Source organism: Cannabis sativa, chromosome 3 (assembly GCF_029168945.1).
Source record: "Cannabis sativa cultivar Pink pepper isolate KNU-18-1 chromosome 3, ASM2916894v1, whole genome shotgun sequence".
NCBI classification, from domain to species: domain Eukaryota; kingdom Viridiplantae; phylum Streptophyta; class Magnoliopsida; order Rosales; family Cannabaceae; genus Cannabis; species Cannabis sativa.
Window position 1 is genome coordinate 58460140 of NC_083603.1, and position 8557 is coordinate 58468696.

Below are 8557 nucleotides of genomic sequence, written 5' to 3' on the forward strand. Positions count from 1 at the left end.
GAGAAGTATCTGGACGGGTTGAATCCCAAGATCAGGCATGACCTGATGATTACCACCGACGACAGCACAACCTATGCTCAGATGGTGGAGAAGGCACTGCGAGCTGAGGGCGCAGTGGGGTGCATGTCAGATTCAGTTAGTACTCCGGTTGGTGGCGGGGCTCCTACCCCTCCTGCATCAGGCTTTAGCAGGGGGAGTAGTGGTTCGGCCATTGATCAGAGGAAGAGGGCACCCACTGCTTCCGGCGGCTCGAGTCAGAACAAGAGGTTCCGGGGGAACCAGAACAGAGGGAGTCGTCCTGGTGGTAATGAGACCCGATTCTCCTATCCCGAGTGCCCTAGCTGCAAGAGGCATCATCGGGGAGAGTGCAAGGGGCAGGGATGCTTTCATTGTGGCATGCCCGGGCACTTCAAGAGGGAATGTCCCCAGCTCCGGCCAGAGGCACCGAGAGCTCCAGCGATACCCACTCCAGCCAGGGTATTCGCTATCACGCAGGCTGATGCAGATGCCAGCCCATCAGTTGTTACAGGTCAGCTTTTCATTAACAACTCGCTTTATTCAGTGCTGTTTGATTCTGGGGCTACACACTCTTATGTGGCGGCCAGAGTCCTTAGTAAGTTGGGTAGACCCTTTGATAGATATGAATCAGGGTTTGGAACCCTGTTACCTGGCGGAGAATTGGTTATCTCCAATAGGTGGATTAGGTCTATGCCGATCAGGATAGATGGTAGAGAGTTAAGCGCTGATCTGATAGAGATGAGCTTAGTCGAATTCGATATTATTTTAGGAATGGATTTCCTATCTAAATATTCGGCGAGCATTGACTGTAAGAGGAAGATGGTGGTCTTCCAACCGGAAAGTGAAGAACCGTTCGTGTTTGTGGGTTCGGTTCAGGGATCTCGGATCCCGGTGATCTCGGCTATGTCAGCGAGAGAATTATTGCACGGTGGGTGCTTAGGGTTTCTGGCCGTGGTGGTGGACACCACTCGGCCAGACACCATCCGGCCAGAGGACATCAGAGTGGTTCGGGAATTTTTGGACGTTTTTCCCGAAGAACTTCCAGGGTTACCACCTCAGCGAGAGATTGACTTCGTGATTGACTTGGCACCAGGGGTGGATCCGGTTTCCAAAGCCCCGTATAGGATGGCTCCAGCTGAACTTAAGGAGTTAAAGATTCAGCTCCAAGGGTTGCTTGACATAGGGTTCATTCGGCCCAGTGTGTCACCTTGGGGAGCCCCGGTTTTGTTCGTGAAGAAGAAGGATGGATCTATGAGGATGTGCATCGACTACAGAGAGTTGAACAAGCTGACGGTGAAGAATAAATATCCATTACCTAGGATCGATGACTTGTTCGATCAGCTTCAGGGGAAGACGGTCTTTTCTAAGATTGATCTCCGTTCGGGATATCATCGCCTGAGAATCCGAGAGGAGGACATTCCAAAGACGGCTTTCCGCACTAGGTATGGACACTACGAGTTTCTGGTTATGTCGTTCGGACTAACCAATGCTCCTGCAGCATTCATGGACCTGATGAATAGAGTATTCAAGGATTTCCTCGATATCTGTGTGATTGTGTTTATCGACGACATCCTCGTGTACTCTCAGTCAGAAGAGGAGCATGAGTTACATCTTCAGATGGTACTGCAACGACTTCGAGAACATAAGCTCTACGCCAAGTTCAAGAAATGTGAGTTTTGGTTGTCTCAGGTGTCCTTCCTAGGGCACATTGTGAGTAAAGACGGGATCAAGGTGGATCCCGGGAAGATCGAATCCGTCAGGGATTGGCCGAGACCGAAGACGAGGACGAGAGATCGAAGCTTCTTGGGATTAGCTGGGTACTACCGTAGGTTCGTGGAGGGGTTCTCCAAAATTTCAATGCCCCTAACCGAGCTTACAAAGAAGAATCAGCGATTTATCTGGTCAGATAAATGTGAAGCTAGCTTCCAGGAGCTGAAGCAGAGATTGATTACTGCTCCAGTACTAGCTTTGCCTTCGGACGAGGAGAAGTTCGTAGTCATGCATGACGCATCCAAACAGGGTTTGGGGTGCGTATTGATGCAAGCCGATCGGGTTATCGCTTATGCCTCCCGTCAGTTAAAGGATTATGAACAGCGATACCCGACTCATGATTTAGAATTGGCCGCAGTGGTTTTTGCACTGAAGATTTGGCGGCATTACCTTTATGGGGAGAAGTGCGAGATCTATACCGACCATAAAAGTCTCAAGTATTTCTTTACTCAGAAAGATTTGAACATGAGACAAAGGCGTTGGTTGGAGTTAGTGAAGGATTATGATTGCGAGATCCTCTATCATCCCGGAAAAGCCAATGTAGTGGCTGATGCCCTGAGTAGAAAGGGTCCCGGGCAGGTAGCTAGCATGGTTCAGATCTCACCCCAGCTAGCAGAGGATATGGTTAGATCCAGCATTGAGTTTGTGGTAGGTCAGCTTCACAACTTAACGCTGCAATCTGATCTGTTGGAAAGAATAAAGGTTGCTCAGACGACAGATCCGGAGTTAGTAAAGATCCGAGATGAGGTATTGGCTGGTCAAGCCAAAGACTTTTCAGTGTCAGATAGTGGGATGCTTTTGTATAAAGCCAGGGTTTGTGTTCCGAACAGTGTGGAACTGAGAAATGAGATCTTTGAGGAGGCTCATTCTACCCCGTATTCTCTGCATCCCGGCACCACCAAGATGTACCAAGATTTGAAACCGTACTTCTGGTGGAGCGGTATGAAGAAGAATTTGGTAGAATTCGTATCGAGATGCCTCACGTGTCAGCAGATCAAGGCTGAACATCAGAGACCCGGCGGGGTTGTTGCAGCCTCTAACCCTACCAGAATGGAAATGGGAGGATATTACTATGGATTTTGTGGTCGGGTTACCTAGGACCACGGGTATGTATGATTCCATCTGGGTAGTGGTGGACCGATTTACGAAATCTGCTCATTTTCTGCCGGTTAGAACAACGTTTACAGTGGATCAGTTGGCAGAGTTATATGTCAGGGAGATAGTGAGACTTCACGGGGTACCGAAGTCTATAGTTTCGGACAGGGATCCGAAATTCACCTCCAAATTTTGGCAAAGTTTGCAACGGGCAATGGGTACGAAGCTAAAATTCAGTACAGCATTCCATCCTCAGACAGATGGTCAGTCCGAAAGGACAATTCAGATATTGGAGGATATGTTGAGAGCCTGTGTTATGGACTTTGAAGGTTCATGGAGCAAATATCTACCGTTGATAGAGTTCTCTTACAACAACAGTTACCAGAGTACGATAGGGATGGCACCCTACGAACTGTTGTACGGTAGAAAATGTAGATCCCCTATCCACTGGGATGAGACAGGGGAGAGGAAATACCTAGGTCCAGAGTCAGTTCAGCGGACCAATGAGGCAATAGAAAAGATTAAAGCTAGAATGCTTGCCTCACAGAGCAGACAGAAGAGTTACGCAGATCCGAAACGTAGGGATGTTGAGTTCCGAGTAGGGGACCATGTGTTTTTGCGAGTATCTCCGATGAAGGGGATTAAACGTTTCGGGAAAAGAGGCAAGTTATGCCCTAGATTTACTGGACCTTTCGAGATTCTCGAGAAAATAGGTCAAGTGGCATATCGGTTAGCATTGCCTCCAGCCTTATCAGCAGTGCACAACGTATTTCATGTCTCAATGTTGAGAAAATACGTTTCAGACCCCTCTCATATACTCAGTTATGAGGGTCTTCAGCTTCAGCCAGACATGACCTATGAGGAACAGCCAGTGCAGATCCTGGATAGAAAGGATAAAGTTCTTCGGAATAAGACCATAGCATTGGTCAAGGTTCTCTGGAGAAACAGCAAGGTGGAGGAAGCCACCTGGGAGCTTGAGTCAGATTTGCGAGCTCAATATCCAGAGTTATTCAGGTTAGATTTCGGGGACGAAATCCTTTTTAGGGGGGGATAGTTGTAAAGCCCGCTTAGTTAATTTGGAAATTAGCAGTTATTTATGTTAATCATGAAATTATTTATAGCTATTTAAATAATTTATTATTGATATTTATGGAATTCAGATATGCATGAGTATGTTATCAGTAGCTTTTATATTTCGCATTTCCGGTGTCCGGTATTTTGGAACGCGACGTTTGGCTCAGTAAAAATCACAACTTAGTATGTTAGTAATTTGGGGACGGGTTTTAGACATTGGGAATGTCGGGAATGGCCGGGAATTTAGAATTTCCCAAAAAAAATACCCCTTTAGTATGTTTTGCATGATTTTATGGTGGAGGGGCAAAATGGTCTTTTTGCCCCATTAGTATTTTGTCTTTTATGACTTTATGAAATGGAAAATAAATAATTAATTAAGTGATTAATTGGCTGAAATGAATAAGTGTATGTGTTATATGTTATTTTCCCTTTTTTATCAAAAAAATCATTAAGTGTTGAAAAGAAAGAAAAAATAGAAAAACTCTCTTCCTTTCCTCTCTTTTTTCGGCTGAAACAAGGGGTTCTAAGCTGGGATTTTTGGTGGTGATTCAAGCTTGGATTGCAAGCTCTAGTAACCCTTGTTGAGGTATTTCTTTAAATAATTGTTCTACCTTGTTTTCTTGAGGAAAATGTGTGAAAAAGATGATGAATGCATGTTGTTTTGGATGTTGTTGGCTGCTGTGTTTTGTGATTATTTTGTGTGATTCAAAGCATGTTTATGTGAGGTTATTTAGGTTGTTTTGAAGCATGAAAGTTAGATTGAGTTAAGCTTTGGTTTTCTATGTAAAATATGTGAATTCTTGAATGAAATGGTTATGTTCTGTTGCTGTGTTATTGTTGATGTTTTGGATTGTTTTCAGAGGCTTAGTTAAGCTTGTTTAAGTAGGTTTAGATGGTTTTGGTTGCATGCTAGCTAGGTTTGCTCAAGTTTGAGTTTAGAACTCAAAGCTTGAGCTCTAATGGTGATTTTTGAATTCGTGCAATCTGGGTGGTTTTGTTGCCTTAGAAATGTTCTAGGGGAGGTATAGAACAGGTCTGGAAGGTTTCATGTGATTTGGGGTTGAATTGTGCAAGTTATGAATTTTTGATGTTGTTGCTCGCGAGGAACCGGAATTCGGTTGAGCATCCGAATTCGGATGGGGGTTCAGAATTTCCCGTAACCGGAATTAGGTTGGGCAACCGTCTGTAGGTTGGGGGATTTTTCAGAACCCTAGTTTTCCTCGTTTTTGGGTTTTTAGGGGTATTGCCATGCTTTTTATCGATAGGGAAACTTTTAGTTTTAAGTTTTAGTCCCCGGGAAGTGATTTAGCGTGTCACTTATAGCGTTGTGATTTTTATGGTTTAGGAGCCGATGTCCGCCGTTCGGCTTCGGGCCTCAGTTGACCAAGACACCTGAAATCGGAATCCAGGTAAGATTAGTATAACAGTATGCATATGTAGATTACATGTTTAGCGTGCATGTAGGAAGCCTGCTAGATTACATTAGATATGTATTTAGGCTTCGAACCACCCAACCCTGTCACGTCGGTACGACAGTGGAGTATGACCAAGAATGAGTATGACCGGTTCGACCGATCAGCCGACACTTGGTTGGTGGTTCGGTGCTATTGACCTATCCCGTCGGTACAGGCTGGAGTATGACCAGCAGCCGGAGTATGACCGGTTCGACCGATCAGGAGGATACTTGTCAATAGTACTGTCCCCTGAACGTTCAAAACTCAGTACCATGTTGGACATGGCAGTAGTAGCTCAGTACCATGTTGGACATGGCAGTAGCGGGACTCAGTATCGTGTTGGACACGGCAGTTAGTTTTATGTATGATATTAGTATGCTTTTCTTACTGAGTCTGTCGACTCACAGTTTATGTTCATGTGTAGGTAAAGGCAAGGCTGTAGCTGATGGACCGTGACCGAGCATATGAGATTGTACATGTCGGGGCGGTTAGGCCTGGAGCGTACGATCCTCGGGACAGCAGGGCTGAGATTTTTGTAACTGTCGTTAGACGACTTTCATTTTGATGTAAAAGTTAAATAGTTAAAACGTTTGTAAATATTTTTATAAATCGGGATCCCGAGACTTTTTGTAAAATGGTTTATAAGTTTAATGAAAAAGCAAAATTTTAATTAATTACGTTTTTCCATAAACCTCGTTGATTAGCAACGAGCTGCACAGTACGTTTAAAAATCACGTAATACGCCTAAGTTAGTTAGGGTGTTACAGTTGCAATGAGCATTACACCTTTGTACCTACTCTTTAACCAAGTTCCATCCACTGTAATAACCTTTCTCATACAACGAAATCCTTTAATGCACACAGGATATGCTACAAAAATATCTTTGAATTTGAGTCTTCATCCACCTCCAAATGTGTGATCGTGCCTAGGTTCATCTTTTGAACCATGTACAAGTAAGCTGGAAGATTTGGAAAACCTAATTCAGGTGAACCTCTAAGAACGTTGTTTGCAATCTTTTTTCCTTTCTAAGATTTCCAATATGTTATCGGCATGTGATTATTTTGCATAATTGTCATTATTGCTTTAGGTTTCAGTGTCTCTTTCTGACCGTCAAAACTTGACCTTGCGACATTAGCAACTACTTTTTCACTTGCTTGACGATGCTTTCTCTTTCAATTGATAAAGGAGCAAGTGTGAGTGTTACAATAAGTTCGTATTGAGAAACGCTCTTAGTTGCTAACTTTTGCTACCTGCATTGCCCATTTGCATGACTTGTCAATGCATTTTGTAAAATATAATGACTTGGTTGATTTGTAATTTTCATCTCAAAGCACGCCTTCATGGCAATATCTTTCAACATAAAATTCACCTCATCTTTATTCATAAATTCTTGACCAATCACCAAATTTGACCCATCTGTGGAACTAAATGTATCTTCACTTATGAGTTGATTTTGTTAGTCCGAGTAGTAGTCAAGTGGGTTGATGTGATTTTCAATCATCAATTCTTCATATAAATGGTTTGGAGTTGGAGATGATCCTATTGTGCTTTTGTTAAGATGATAAAAAAATTCACAATCGAGATTAACACCACTTTCACTTGGTGCAGAAGCAATATCACAAATATTTTCTTCAAAGTAGAATTCACGATCAAAGTAGTTATCTACTACGAGTTGCTCAATTTATTTTGTGCAACTTTCAATATCCTTTTCACCTATGTCTTTCTTTATAAGCTCCACATATAGTACAGTTCTGTGATTGTTCTCTCCACAATCCAAAAGATAACCTGCAAGACATTCATCCCCTCGTAAAATAAGTGGCGGCATGTTTTCTCCAAGTGTTATGGGTAAGTAACTTATTTTTAATTCGATGTCATTTTGATTGGCTACAATCTTCTTATATAATTTATCCTATAACATCTCAAATGTAAGGCTCAAATCATCGACAATTATAGATATACATTTTTTTATTTTTTTGGTGACCACTTATATGACCCCTGTTCATCCTTCCACTCCCCATCGTACTGAACATAAATTACTATTCGAGTCATTCCTTTATGAAAAGAAGATAGTTGATATTGAAAAAAAGTTGAAATACATTAATGTTAAAATTATAATTAACAATTTTAATTTTCAACTAATTTCAATTAAGTGTTATCAATGTGTCCATCAAACTTTTTAACAACAATTGAGTATTAATACTATCCTAACCATGTTTGGTAGAGCTAGTTGAGCTCTATTAGAATTATTATATCTATCAAATGTCAGTCATTTAACAAACATCGATGAAAAAAGTTTAATAATTAAAAATATAAATTCGGATCAAATCTAGTTGAGCTCTACTGTAACGTCTGTTATCTCAACTGACAATAGTCGAGCTCTACTAAAGCTGTAATCACAATTAACATAATCGAGCTCTACTAAAATCACCATCTCAACTGGCATAATCGAGCTCAACCATTAATAGTTGAGCCCCTTGCGATTCATCTTCAACCTCCATTTAACTTTGCGAAAATGGAATTTTCAACTCAAAAACTACAAAATAGTAATAATATAGCTAGTATGATATTTTTATTGTTGTTTCTATCACATATATTGAAAAAAAATAAAAAATCAAGCTAACAAATAAATTTTTTACTGTTTTTTTACATTCAAAATAAAAAATTAAAAAATTAGGGTTCATTCACTTACCTTGAGTCCAAGAGGTTGATAGCGAGATCTCAAATCAACTTATTGGTCTTATGGTATATCTCAGTATAGAGGATGATACCAAGGAATGTAATAGCTCTCTTAACAATAATATTGATCTTATCTATATGTAAGTGTATTATCAATTAATTTTCTATAGATTTGAAGAGATTTCATAAGATTTTAAGAGATTTTAAGAGAAATAGAGGAAGAGCAAGGAAGCACCATGTGAGGGAAGGGGAACGTGATGAGGGGGGAGGACTTTTTTTTTTTTTTTGATGATATGATTTTTTTATATTTAATTAAAAATTAAAATAATAAAAGGGTATTATTGAGATAAAAGTTTCATTAAAAGAGAAAATTGTATAGCTAAATTTTTAAAAATAAAAGTTACTTAGCTAATAAAAAAAACTTTTTAAGGTTATTTAGCAAAATATCCCTATAGTTTTGTCACTATATT